The sequence below is a fragment of the Populus euphratica genome, unplaced genomic scaffold (assembly GCF_000495115.2).
Source record: "Populus euphratica unplaced genomic scaffold, PopEup_1.0 scaffold374.1, whole genome shotgun sequence".
NCBI lineage: Eukaryota > Viridiplantae > Streptophyta > Magnoliopsida > Malpighiales > Salicaceae > Populus > Populus euphratica.
The window spans coordinates 244,365-259,023 of record NW_011500077.1 but is presented as its reverse complement, the minus strand read 5'-3'; the positions used below and the strand labels follow the sequence as shown (position 1 = coordinate 259,023).

The 14,659-nt window shown below is 28.9% G+C and overlaps 1 long non-coding RNA gene across 1 annotated transcript; it reads left to right on the top strand.

Moving 5' to 3' along the window:
- The first annotated feature begins 8,573 nt into the window (after positions 1-8,573).
- Positions 8,574-9,368, top strand: LOC105108688 (uncharacterized). Its single transcript, XR_839102.1, has 3 exons — positions 8,574-8,599; positions 8,709-8,746; positions 8,846-9,368. It is a non-coding gene; the product is annotated as an uncharacterized LOC105108688 (long non-coding RNA).
- Positions 9,369-14,659: the final 5,291 nt, after the last annotated feature.

Sequence of the window (14,659 nt, the reverse complement as noted above, 5' to 3'; positions counted from 1 at the left end):
TCTCCATAGTCTAGATTGAAGGCAACATCTAGATGCACCACATATCCAAGAATGAGCATGATCCAATGGTGAACGAGATAAAAATCAATCGGCGACCAAAATTGCCTTGCAGAATGATTTCTGTCAAACGAATTGTGTTCCTTCAAATCCCTACGGTTAGTTATTAGAGGAGTGTGATACAAATAATATATCAAAAACTCAGTATGATCCAATGGTGTAATCTAGAGATATGGCCACCGGAGTATTATTGGTTCCTTCAAATTTTGCACCTCTCTCTCTAACTGAATTCTCTATTGTCTCTCACTTCTTCCTCTCTTTTTTTTTTTTTCAATTGGTGGCTTTTTACTTTTTAAAAGGCACATTTACTCTAATTACAATTATGTCCCTCGTTTATGCCTTTATGTATTTTATTTTATTTTTCATGTAAACTATCTGGTTTATTTATATTTAAATCACTAGTCTTTACTGAACTCCGATTGGGATAAGATTTTTAACCGAGTTATAAAAACATATTAATAAACTTTATGTAAAATTGCATCCCGATCCAATGTAATATTGAAAGCTCTGATTTCTAATGTAAAATTGATCAGTTCATGCCTTTTTATAAACAATCTAGATTTTTCTTATTCAATCTTCACATAAAATCATATCAATTATCCTTCTAAACCTTTAAGGTCTTTTTATTATTTTGGAATATATTTATTTTAGAATTTTCATCTTTGTTTATTTATCGGGTTTATTACCGTTTCAAAGTAATGTCACTAATTTTTAATCAGTGCTTGCACCTTCAGTCCTACCCTTTTCATTTCATTATCCTTTATTATAATGTATTCTTTATTACCTTAATTATTTCCTAGAAATATTTTATCATTTTTCTCATTATTTTATCCATCAAAACATGTTACAAGTTTCTTTGTCCTTATGAATTCTAAACCAAAATTCATTTTATGGAGGTCATCTCTTCCATTATATATCATTATTTATCTATTATTTCTAATCTCAGTTTCGTTGAAATATTACCATTTTCAGTCTTGTGTTTACATGGGGGTTTACACATATGCATATTTAAATTATAAATTTTTAGAGTTTCATACAAAAAGACATCAACATTAATAATCATATCTTTTTCTTACTCTAATTAGTGTTCTGTTTGGATAATGGTATTTGTTGAAGTCATCTGACATCTTATAGGCTCATTTTAGATTTAGATATTTTTGTTATCTTTAGACACAATTAGTGTTTCCTTTAATATAACAAGTGTCTATACTCTCTGTATTTGGGTAGATTTTTTGGCATTATTATTTTACTATTGTTGTTGAAGAGCTAATGACATCATATAACTATTTAGACAAATGTTATGCTACTTGTTTTCTTTGTTTATGTTCTTTATGCATTAGCTTGAAACATTAAACAACTTTATCGTATTTGTTTTTTGCATTAGACCTCTAGTATTACCTTAGCATCAAGTTTAGTTTTCACTCACTTTATTAGCTCCTAAAAGGTTGATTTCACAAACTTATTTATTATCTCAGGAAAAAAAAAATTAGTAATTTATCTTATTAATAGGTTATGGTTTATTAAACCTCCTAAGATAAAAATGATGTAGGGATAAGAAACTTCTTCAGTTTTTTTGCTAAAGTTTGTAGTAGTTATATGATTTATCTCTTATAAAAATTGACATCTGATCAATATTATTGATCATCTATATCAGATTCTAAGAAATCTTGTCTAATGACAATCAATCTTGGGTGTCTCTTATTAGCAGTTTGAATGGTGCTTGAGGTTATTTATTATTAATCATTTTTTTATTTGGTCTATTCAACATCCAAAACTAATTTTTTTTAGCAAATTATATGATTGTGCATCTACTCTTACTCAGATGTTTAGGTGTTACATTATCCTTAACTAGTATTGGATAACTGTTTATGTTTTCATCTCCTTTTTAAATATAAGAGATCTCAATGGTTGCTGACAAGATCATAATCTCCTTTATCACTTGATTTGGATGATTTTTATTATGGTTGGTGTTTATGTCCATCATTTCTAACTAGTTTTTAGGCCTAATTTTTTTGGCATATTGCTATGTTACTAATAGGTCAACCTTTCATTTCAAGTCTTTATATTTTAGTCTTTATATTTTAGGAGAACTATATGGAAAATAGGTCATTTATATACCTCACAATGCGGTACATCCCAAGCTTGTCAAACCACCTCTTTGGCTTTTTTACAATGTATATATATTTTCTCAATCCAAGTATTTGTTATCAATTTTAGTTTTTATCATGGTTGATTAGGTCTTATCTTTTATGGCTCACCTTTATAAATAAGTATTTCTAGCTTAAGAATAACCAATGTTATTGTTGTGTTAGGGAATTGGTTGTTATCAAATTTTATTTTATTTTTTCTAAAAGTGAATACAAAAATTTATAGTACCTTTTGAATCTAGTGTCTAAAGATAAACATAATTGTTAGTGTTATGTCTTAAAAAGTTACACCACTTAGAGTCCCCCCCCCCCAAATTGATCAATAGTTACGAACTTGGGGCCCCCCCCCCCCAAATTGATCAATAGTGTGGATGGTATGATTGCTAAGGAACTTAATTTACTCCCACACATTAATTGATGAAAGATTTACTCATCTCTTTTTATTTCAAAAAAGTATTCTTAGGTTTCTTCAACTATTTTGATAGCCTTAGTTTATTTATTATTAGATTTAATGGCCACATTATGCTTTCTTAATGCCATAATATTAAATGATCTTTCTTGATTTATTTTAATGATTATTGTGAGTTGTTATTGGACACTCTCAAACTCCTTATCTAAATCTAAATGAGGCAGGAAATATGTATTCTTGATATTATGTATTTAATGGCTTTTTTTTTGCTTATTTTGCTAACATCTTCTTGTAATAAGTAATATGATTTATCAAGGTATAGATGTGTAAATATTTGGTTCTTATAAACTATTTTCTTATATTCCACAACATCCTTTCTAAAATGAGTTTAATGTATTTCTACTCCATAATAGTTCTAATGCTTAGTTTTTAACATCACGAATCATAGGGCATAACTCTGAATTGACTCCTCTAGGTTATAAACAATATTTACTAATTCTATCAATGTTACCTCTAGTTTTATTGTATAAAAAATCTTATGAAAACAAGATTCTATCTATTCCTAAATATTGATGGAGTAAGGTGGCAACATAAAAAACAAGCAAAAAGCTATTTTAGTTAATTATGAACCAAGTAGCCTTAACTTTACATAAGGTTTTTTTTTTTTCAATAATCATCACATTGGTTTATGAAATTGATGATATGCTCCCTCATTGGTTAGTTATCTTTTATACATTCAACAATCTTTATTCCACTGGGAATTAGATACAATATGTTAACTCATTCAAGATTTGTATGATTGTATACGTCTCTTGTTGTTAATCTAATTTCTAACCCCGTCTCCCTTAAGTGATAGGCTAGTTTTATCATATTTATTCTTTCTTTTCCTTGCTAATTAACATAAGAAGTTTGTTGTATAAAGAGATTGAGGTTTTTTTTTCTTTAAAATAGCTTATAAGCATTAAACTACTTAATATTATATTTTTATATAGGATAATAAGGCTTTTAAGCCATATATTTGGCTCATGGTTTCCTGTACATATGCGAGGGAATTTATATATCATGGGTTATAAGTCTCAGGATGGGTCTTTCATGTTATGTCTGATATATTGGCATATATCCTACCATATAAGTCATATTAGTTTCAAACATCGTAACAAATGTGTTTGTGGCCATAGAATTTTCTAAGACTTATCCCATAAGTGTATAAGCCTATTGAACTTTAGATATGCTTTGTTACAATTCATTCTAAAACTAATTAAATTAATTGGTTATGGCATGCATACTTTGTTTCGAATATCATGTTTTTTATCTTTTCTATCTCCATCTAGATAGCCCTCATATCAATTTTATAGAGATTTAGAAGCTGATAAAAGAATGTCATCTTAAGAGTTGTTATGATTTTTGGATTATACTTATCATAGCATATTATGACCACTTATAGAGCTATTAGGCTTATAGAAATGATGTATATATGATTATGTTTGAGGGATGAATACATTGACATGTTTATTTGTAGTGTTGTTAACAATATATAAAGAAATTATTAGGAGAGGTTAAAATGTAAATGACTTTATAAAAACACTAAAAGTATGTCTAGATGTAATATTATATTGTAAAGGCAAGTTATATGTTGAAGATACTTATTATGATATGTCTAACACTAGTTAATCCATAAGAATTTAAGGTGATGAATGAATACCAAATTCCTCTCAATTAAAAAATTATCCCTTATATGTTGCTTGTAGTGACTATTTGCTAGGTATAGTAGGAACATGTTTACTTGTGTTCTTCTTTGATGACATATTTGCTAGTTAATGGAATAAATATTGAATTTATCCCACCGAACATACTAATATTTTAATGATTCGGATAGCTTTCTCGAACAATTATGCTACTTTTCTTTATTTTTTCCTTCTAATAAGAAGAAAATATAACTAGAAAATGAATCCTAAATCAAGGCAGATACTAGTCTCATAAAATCAAAAAACAATATGGGGATACTATTCCTTAAACATTGAAAAGCTTATTTATTTCATCCACCACCATGTATGAAAGAAAACATGTATTTAAAGAAGAAAAGAGAATTATAGGAAAAGAAATAAACGATACTTGAAAAAAATGAAAACAATGAAGAAAACACTAAATAAAAAAAGTAAAAAATGAGAAGAAATATAAATTGAATTGAAATAACATATATAGGGCTGAATATCTTTTATGGTAATTATATGAGCCTATTTATGTTAATACATGATATTATAGTCCAACATAATCTTTTAAACTTAATCATATATTGACATAAAAGAATATTAATACAAATTGTACTTTAAATAAAGAATATTTTTTTCCTAATAAACACATAAATCCTAACCTATTAAGTAAGACTAATTAAATGTACTCGTTGGGGATTCCTATTTTCACAAGCCTAGATACTCTAGTCAATCAAAAATCATTTCCTTATAGTGGATCGCTTAATCCTAGTCAATCACATGTGGTTGATCATCTTCTTTGGTCCATTAGACTTTCCTAAGCCTTTTCAACTTTACTATTTATTATCGATTTCACCCTCCTTCTCCTTAACTTTTTTATAACAATCATTTCTCTTCTACAGTTGACACATAGATGTATATTTTTAGTTCTCCTTTTACTCAAGTATAATATAATCAGATAATAAAAGAACAAGTAATAACAACTATAAGACTAATTTAAAAAAATCATAGGAACCTATAAAAAAAAGAATGATCACTGAAATAAAATAGGCAATAAAGCTAAGATCCTAACGAATCAAATTAAAAAAATTAACAAGAGTCAACTGAAGTGAGCATGCAAAATATACATAACAAGTCATAAGACCAGGATAAGCCAACATGAAAAAAAAAACAAGAAAACCAAAGTTCAGTTTCAAACAAATCAAACATGAGAGGATGATATTGTAAAAAAAAAAGAATAAAAAAATAGCAAACTAACCAAGCCAACCAAACTCTATGACTTATATCATGTGAATGAGATAATCCAATAGAAATCAAATCAGAAAAGATTTAGAAGCTTAATCCCAAAACAACTAAATATTAAAGGATAAAACATAAGAAATATTAAATTTTTAAAAAACGATCCTTAAAAATACTCAAGTCGGATTAGGCTAACCTTTCAATCTCATGGTTTAAGTGATGAAATTAGGATAAACAAATAAAAAAAATTGAAGAAAATAATTAATCTTAATATATATAAAAAAAAATATCGTGTTAAAGGATAGAACTGAAAAAGAAATTTAATTCCTAACTAATCTAATATTTCAAGAATAAAATTCAACAAAGAACGACAAATAAAAATGACTAAGATAACCTAGGTCATTTTCAAAATTAATAAAAGCTTGTACATAAAGGAAATAAATAAAAATAATGAAACTCAATCTCTAATTGAATAAATATTAAAAAATAGAACTAAGAAAACATGAGCTTAAAATAATAAGAAAAAAAATCAAATAAACTTCTTAAACCCAAGTTTAGAGAAGTTAATCTCTAAAACTGTCAGTTGTAAAACCCTAGACCCGTATTCTATTAAGAAGCTCAATTGCCAATCAATTTAATGTTGAAGTATAAAATATAAAAAATCAATAGAAATAATCCCAAAGGGAAGAAAAATAAGAATCAAAAGAATGAGGATCTAATTTAATAGAAAAACAAAATTGAGGATGAAATTGTAAGAAAAAATAAATTTAAAAAATTATTTCAAATAAAAAATATTAATCAAAAGAATAGCGGCTAAATTTGAAAGATGAAAGAATTAAAGTGGATGAAATTGAAAATAAATTCTAATTTTTTGAATTATTTCAAATAAAAAAATAATAGTCAAAATAACAAAGATCAAATATGAATAAATAACAAATCAAAGGCTTACTTTGAATTTTTGAAATGATAATGCAGAAATCAAGGAAAAAAGAGAAAAAAAATCGTTGCTATCACCAAACCGCATGGATATTGTCCACAAGTGTCACTGAAGCATGAAGAGGATATTGAGATGATTCAAAGTTTCTATGAAAAATAGTGTTTGGTCACTGGATGATCTCACATACGTTGCTGAAATGGTATGGGGTCACTCATTTAATGGCATGTGCAATTCATATACCTAGTTTAATTTTTTTATTTACTTAATATTTACTTACATGGAAGTATATTTTTTCTGAAAATAACATATAATAATATAATAATTTTAAAAGTTGATCAAACTAATTAAAAAGGTTTGATTTTTTTTAGTTGGCTTTTTGAGTTCGAACTTCAAAACCAATGAAGTTGAGGTTGTTCCTCCTCCTCTGTTGTAGATTTGTGTTTTTTTTAATAAAATAATATTAATTATTATGTAAATACAAATAAATTATCAATAAATATTAAATATTATGTTATGTTTCTTTAATTCAATCCTAATATTTGTAACTATTTGTTGTAGTTATCATAATTGCAAAAAAACATACTATTGTATATGTAAAATAATGTTCGGTAATTAGTTACCAACTAACAAATATTTGAAGCAACTAATAAATAGTGTTGGATTACATTATATAGTTGTATTTTTAAAATATAAGATAAGATAATCAACTAGGATTATAGCATCTTTAAACGACCAATAGTATTTTATTATAAAATATTAGGATTATTTTTATTTTAATTAGAAAATAAAGAAAAATACTTTTTTTAATAATTTTAAACATTGGGATTGAAATGTATTTTGCTTGAGTTTTAATAATATTATAATAGGTGTAATTTTTTAAAATTTAAAAAAAAATTTAACTTTGACTAATATGTGAAGGATGCTTTCAAAAACAAACAAATGTCAAATTAATCAAGGATCCTTTCGGACGCCATTTTCGTGTACTTTCTATTCTATTCAATTGTATGTCCAAGGAATTTATGTCCAAGGAATGGGGTACTTTCTATGCTGGGAAAAGACTTGGAGCCCAATGAGACAAGTGCATAGTCTGTCACTCAACGAACAAATTCTTATTTTTTCTTGTTTTTTGTAAGATGATAAGATACCTGAACTAGCTTAGATCCTTTGATTTCCACTAAAACATCTCTTTTACCCCATTCATGGTATAATATTCTTTATATTATTTTTTAATATATTTTTTAAATAAAAAAAATTTATAAAAACTTATATAAATTTATATTACTTTATATTTAATTTTTATTAAATAAATAAAAATTATAAAATTTAAACTTGTTATCGCTTGGTCATAAAGAATATTATATTAAAGAATTATTTTAATTAAAAAGTTAAAAATTTAATTTATTAGTTGAGATTTTAATATATAATTTATATTATTTTTTAATATATATATTTTTTACTTGAATTATTGGTTGTTCGTAGAATTAGTATATTGAAAATTCAAAATTAGCACAAGTTATTTATAATAGTTTCTTTTTGCTGTAAATATTATAGATTAAATATAACTTTGATATGTAGCAGATATGTGGCTCGCTATACGTGGTAAGCTAAGTCAATTTTTTTAATATAAAAAATGATTTTTTATTTTTAAGTTAACTCAAGATCAAGTATTATTTGTCCATTAATCAACTTTAGTGGGTCTCATCATTTTTCAATATCATATACGATATAATAAAAATATGAATTTTAAGTTTGTTAAGAAACCCTCATTCAAGCAGACAGTCTTCGACAGTTCATAATCCATAGCCCATGTATTAATAAAATCATCACATGAAATGTGTCTTGTTTTTAGATGTTGATGATAAGCTTTATCCTCGAAGTTCTGGGGCTGTTGGAGGAAGTTACCAAGAATATTCAAGGTATATATAATGCCTAAACCTTTACTCCTTCCTTGATTAATTAGAGCATATACAGTAAATCACCTCTGCATAAATATCCTTGTCCAGAATACATGATTCAGGAGGTAGGTATAGAAGAAACTAAAGCCTCTCAAATGAATGGTGTTCTGTACAAGAGTTATGGCACATCCATGGCAGTTCTCAAGGTATATATGGCCTTGTTGTCATTGAAAAAACAATGAAATCATCTTGACAAACCTTTTACCAAAATCCAACCGATTTGCTGCTGTTCTGCGATTTCTGTCCTCTTTCTAGGCCATTGGTTATGATTTTGACAGCGATGACTACCACAGGTACCAAGTTAAATCTCCTCATTTATAGCTTAAGCTTTCTTTTACATACAATGGATTATTGCTATATAAATGATCTTACTTACATTTTCATGTTTACAGATTTGTTCATGGGAGATTGCCATACGAGAGGCTAAAGCCTGACCATGTTCTAAGAAGTCTTTTGCTAAGGCTGCCTTCTTATTTAATACAAGTAGATAATCAACTACAAAGTAAGATTTCTTAGTTCCGATGATGATTTTGATTTCTGGGTTTTATGTAATAGATATTCTCAAATGCCGATCAAGCACATGTGGCTAAAGTTCTCAGCAGTTCAAGCTTTGAGGCCCTAATAATCCCTTTAATTACGAGGACATCAATTCTTGTGATGAAATTGGAGTTCGGCTATACATCCGAAGCCAAATTCTTGACATCATTGAACATCTTTGTCAATCTAATCCTGTTTGAGTACTTCAAAAAAATCCAGTTGTCTGCAAACCTTTTGAAGATGCATTTGAGCAGGCCTTTAAGCTGGCTAACATCAATCCTCGAAAAACATGCAAGTACCATTTCAAAAGTACTCAGAAATTCAGATGATGTCGGGTATGATTTTTTGTCTTGAAGGAGAGTTATAAACATGTTTAGTTAGAAAGGATTTTTGATCTAGTTTGTTACAAAATTGAGTCAAATTCTTCATTTAATTAATCAAAAGTTGAAATTTTAACTTTCAGCTTACGGGTTATAACTTATATTACATCTAGGGTACAATATTCCCACAATGAGTAGGAATTACATTGCCCATCAACTATTCACATCTTCTACCAAATATCCCAAGAGATAATTAAGACGCGATGGATCAAATGGTTTAAGGTAATTTATGTTACAACTAAGGCATTGTCTCGAGGATAAGTCCATCTTTAGGAGCAAGGAGGATGGTTTCATGCCATATAGTGATGTCCTTACTAGTCATTAACACTCGTTTCTTAAATGTTTTTCTTAAGAGTCTATGTCAAGAATGATATTATTTTGGCCTATATCATTTGTTGTTTATTAGAATTATCCGCCTCTTGTCTGATGAAGCAATAATTCTTCATAAATTGTTATGGAAAACCTTGATTGATGAACTTTTTGTTTTTGCAAGGCAAAACAATCCGAATAGGTAGCACTTGTTTCGGTACTTGTGGTAGGGGTCACCTTTCATAAATGGTTGTTAATAGAAGTACTTTCTTTGGATAGTAGCCCAGCCTTTAATTCGAGTTGTGTTCAATAGAATTTATAATAGTTTTGAATCAGTAGGGTGATTGTATGACGCAAGTTTTCGCCTTAAAGTCTATAGCGCCCAAAGCCTAAAAGTTGAGTCATGGTCCCTAAGGTATAAGTAGGGGTTCCTTAGTCAAAAAAGAAAAAAAACACAAGCAATAATTGTTATGAAAGACAACATAAGAACACGCTGACATCTCTTAAGTTTTCTCTACTCTAAATAATTAATCATTCCTTTTGATGGATTTTATTTTGGTTTGGGGTCGTTGAGTGTTGATAACAAGGTAAGATCATTTTAAACTTTGTCTTTAATTTCATATTATGAACAATGGAAGGCATACTAGGATTGTAGGTTGAATTGAGCAATTTGATGATTTTTTTATAATTATGATGGAAATGAATATGGATATTACGTTTAGGATGTTAGAAATATGTTTTTGGATGGTTTAGAATATTAAATATTATTTTGATGTTGTTAGATGTGTAGTTGAGTTTTGATAGAATCTAATTGAGAATACTAGTCAAGAATTCTGGATTTTTAAATCAAACGATCAATCAATTAAAGTGAACATGTTAGCCACTTGTTGAACATACTTTGTAGTTGACTGTTTGAGGTGTGGGTAGTCAACCAATTAGAGAAATAGTAGTAATTCAAGTTTGTTTTGTTCAATCGGTTGAACTATTAAGGATGTGCATTTAACTAGTCAGGCTATGTTCGGTAGGTCTATTGGTTGTCTCTTTTTGGTGTAGCCAACTGTTTCCTTTATTAACTGTTGACTGGCTTATTTTAGTTGACCAGTTTGTTCATAACGGTCGACCATTTAAAGAGTTGTAGGTTTTTTTCAATCTTGTTTAGTTTGTTTTATATACAGGATTCAGTTTTGAGTGGATTTTAAATGTATATTTTATTTCTTCATATAGGTTCAGCTGATACAGCTCTTGTTGATCCTTAGTGAGTGCTTGACCGCTTTTTATGATCGGTTTGTTTTAACTCGCAAGTGCACGAGTGTGCGATGTAGCAATTAACTCGGTAAGATCGAGGTCATATCCACAGAGAGCTAGATCTGGAAATTAAGCTAAGTAACAAAAAAAAACTCAAGAGAAATTAAATTAACAATAACTTGGTTGAAAATAATTGATGGATTTGTTTTCAAAGATAAAAAAAAAATGTAAATAGATTTTAAATGACAAGAAAAGTAAGTCTTGGTCCAAATCAATTTTAATGGTGATGTATTGGTGATTTCTTCAACATATATAAGATAACTCAACCTAATATCAACGATGGTGATATTAGATCAGAAGATATTACAATGAAATTTAAAAGGATGAAAATTGATTATTGCTTAAGAATGAACAAGTACTTTCATATTAAGTAAGACATTGAATCAAGCAATCTCTATACCAAAACTAAAGTTTGTGCATAAAAATTCAAGATTATAACATTACCTAAATGATTTCTAAAATTTCTTTACAATAATAAATCATTCATGAAGAAAATAAGAAGATAAACATTAAGATTCATTCATATCCTAAAGAACTCACCTCAATCACCATTATCCTTGATTTGGATCCAAGAAAGAGTTTAGCCAACCATGATTATATATAAGAACACTTCAATAAACATGAAAGAACTTGAATCCAACTGAAAAAATAAGTTTTACAAACTAAAGAACCGAAATCTATAAAGAAGAACACAATACAATTTCAGAAAAAATTCGGACACAAATCTGACTCTAACTTTGGACAGCAATTCGACCCTCTTAGAAGCTTTTTTTGGAGAAGTCTATTAGAGACATATTTATAGGCAATTCTGTCACCTTTCCAGATCATTAAAGAACAGCTCATTTGGACACCTGAGTCAAAAGTTATGGGCAAAACACCGAAAGGTGTTCTGAAAAATCAAATCAAGACAGCTTTACAACTACTTTGGTGCACGTTTTTCTTCCTCATTTATGAGGTGTCTCCTTCTTCTTTTTGACCCAAAATAATGTTAAAATATCCCCTCCAGCTTTCCATCCATGTGCTTGCCTTCTTGGATCAATGGATTGCCCAAAATAAATCAATTGTTATTTGTTGTGTGGACATGTAAGATCATGGATTGTGTTTGGGTTGATTTGAAGGTTGATTTGGGGTTGATTTAGGGCTGATTTGGGGCTGATTTTTGGGCTGAATTTGAGCATCAAATAAGTATACAAATGTACTTATTATTTGGGCTAAGATTGACATTGAAACCTTGAGTGTTTAATGGTTGAAGTTTGCACACAACATAAGGCAAGTTTGGGCTTGAAATAAATCATATGATATTCTTTTCTAGAATTGGAATAGAATTGATTTTTGGGACAAATTTGGAGCACTTATTTGAACCAAGATTTGCTTCAATCTTCAACTAAATGTCTCTTCAATTCTTTGTTCTGAATTCCGACGTTGAATTTTGTGAATTAATTCATTTAAGCTCCAAAAACCTATCGAAACATTAAAACAAACTTCATTACTAAAAAACACATCAATTATTATAAAAACAACCAAATAAAAACAATAAATACATATGTAAAATAAGAGACTTAATGACACTTTTGATGCACAATCACACCCCCCAACTTAGATTTTGCTAGTCCTCAAGCAAAACAAAACATAAAACCTTTGAAATAAAAAGAATAATAACAATCATAATTAGGCTCGATTCATCACACTTGAAGGACCTATCATGCAAACATTGGTATCTTTAACTTAGTGTACACAATAGCAAATAAAGAAAAATAAGCATACTCACATTCTCTAAATCAAACATCCATACAAAATTTCCAAATTCAGTCATATTTATCGTGCAACCAACATAATTGATTCATACGAAAACTCAACTTGTAATCTTCCCTTCTCACCAACACAAACAAGGTAGCAAACTAGAGAAATATCTATATATTTTTTTTCTTTCTTTTTTTCTTTCTTTGTTTTTTTTTTTTTTGAAGATATGATTTATTTTTTGTCTTTAAGTAGTCACTTCCCTTTTGACGCGAATACAAACATTTGTGATGAATGCACCCGGTTACTCACAAAGTCACAAACTTAAAGTGCTTTGCATACTCATATTTCAAGCTGCCGTTTGACGTAAAGATAAACATTTGTGATGAATACCCCTAGTTACTGAGCAACTCAAAACATTGGAGTAGATAGAACTTTGTACACATTTATTTATTTATTTATTTATGTAATGATTATTACTCTATTTACTTAAACCTTGTTTAGGACTAGATCAAAAGGGATAATCACAAGTAAAGCATCATACTCATCTTTCATGCATATTCACACAACTCACACAACTTTTACAAGGAAAGATGTACTTCAGTAATCTTAAAAAAAAGTATGCTATATCTTGCTTTATAAGATATTATCTATCCCAAATTAAAGCATGCAATGTTCAACACAATAATGAACCCAAAAAGGTAATGATGATCCTAAACAAGTCTCATTCACATACCAATGCAAGTATTTTTTTTTTTTTAACAAGCATGGTTATCTCAAGCATTCAACATAATGAAATATCTAAAATTAAGTTTTACATTATCCTCAATGTAAAAGAGAAAGAGAAGAAAAGTATAAAGATTAGAAAATTGTTACTCCCCTTCTGTTTTCAAGGATGAATGTCTGATTGAATTGGGCATGAGCTGACTTCTTGCTTGATTTTTTTTTAACCTGCATATCACAACTAAAAGAAAACATTGATGTTTTTTTTTTTTGAAAATAAAGAACCTCACACCCCCCAACTTAAAATAATGCATTGTCCCGAATGCATGAACAAGAAAATATAAGAGATGGAAGAAAGAAGAAAAAAATGAAAATGAAAATAAAAATAAAAATAAAAACTCATTACTTTTGATACTACAATGGTATTGGATCTTCAAGATCCAATGTCTCAACTTCAGCCACAACATTTTCAAGATAAAGTTTCAATCGATGACCATTTACTTTGAAAATATTTCCATTCTTGGGATTTTCTACCTCAAATGCACCATGCTCAGAGATGGATTTAATCACAAATGGACCAATCCATTTTGTCCTCAACTTCCCAGGAAAGAGATGTAATCGTGAATTATACAAGAGAACCTTTTGACCAACATGAAAGGATTTTCTAAGAATATGTTTATCATGCAAAGTTTTCATCTTATGTTTTGAAATTTTTGCATTTTCAAATGCATCATTTCTTAGCTCCTCTAATTCATCCAATTGAAGCTTTCTATTTTTGCCAACCTCATTTTCATTGTCATTGAATTGCCGAATGGCCCAATATGCACGGTGCTCAATCTCAACAGGGAGATGACAAGGCTTTCCATAAACTAGCCTATAAGGAGACATTCCTAAAGAGGTCTTATAAGCAGTGCGATATGCCCACAAAGCATCAACTAGTCGTAGGGACCAATCTTTACGGTTTGGATTGACTGTTTTCTCTAAAATGTTCTTGATCTCCCTATTTGCCAACTCAGCTTGGCCACTAGTCTGTGGGTGATAGGGGGTACTGACCTTGTGAATTACACCATATTTTCTCATCAAAATCCCAACGGGCTTGTTACAAAAATGTTTTCCCCCATCACTAATCATAGCCCGGGGCATGCCAAAACGAGAGAAAATATTTTCTTTCAAGAATTTGACCACAACTCGATGGTCATTGGTTCGAGATGCAAT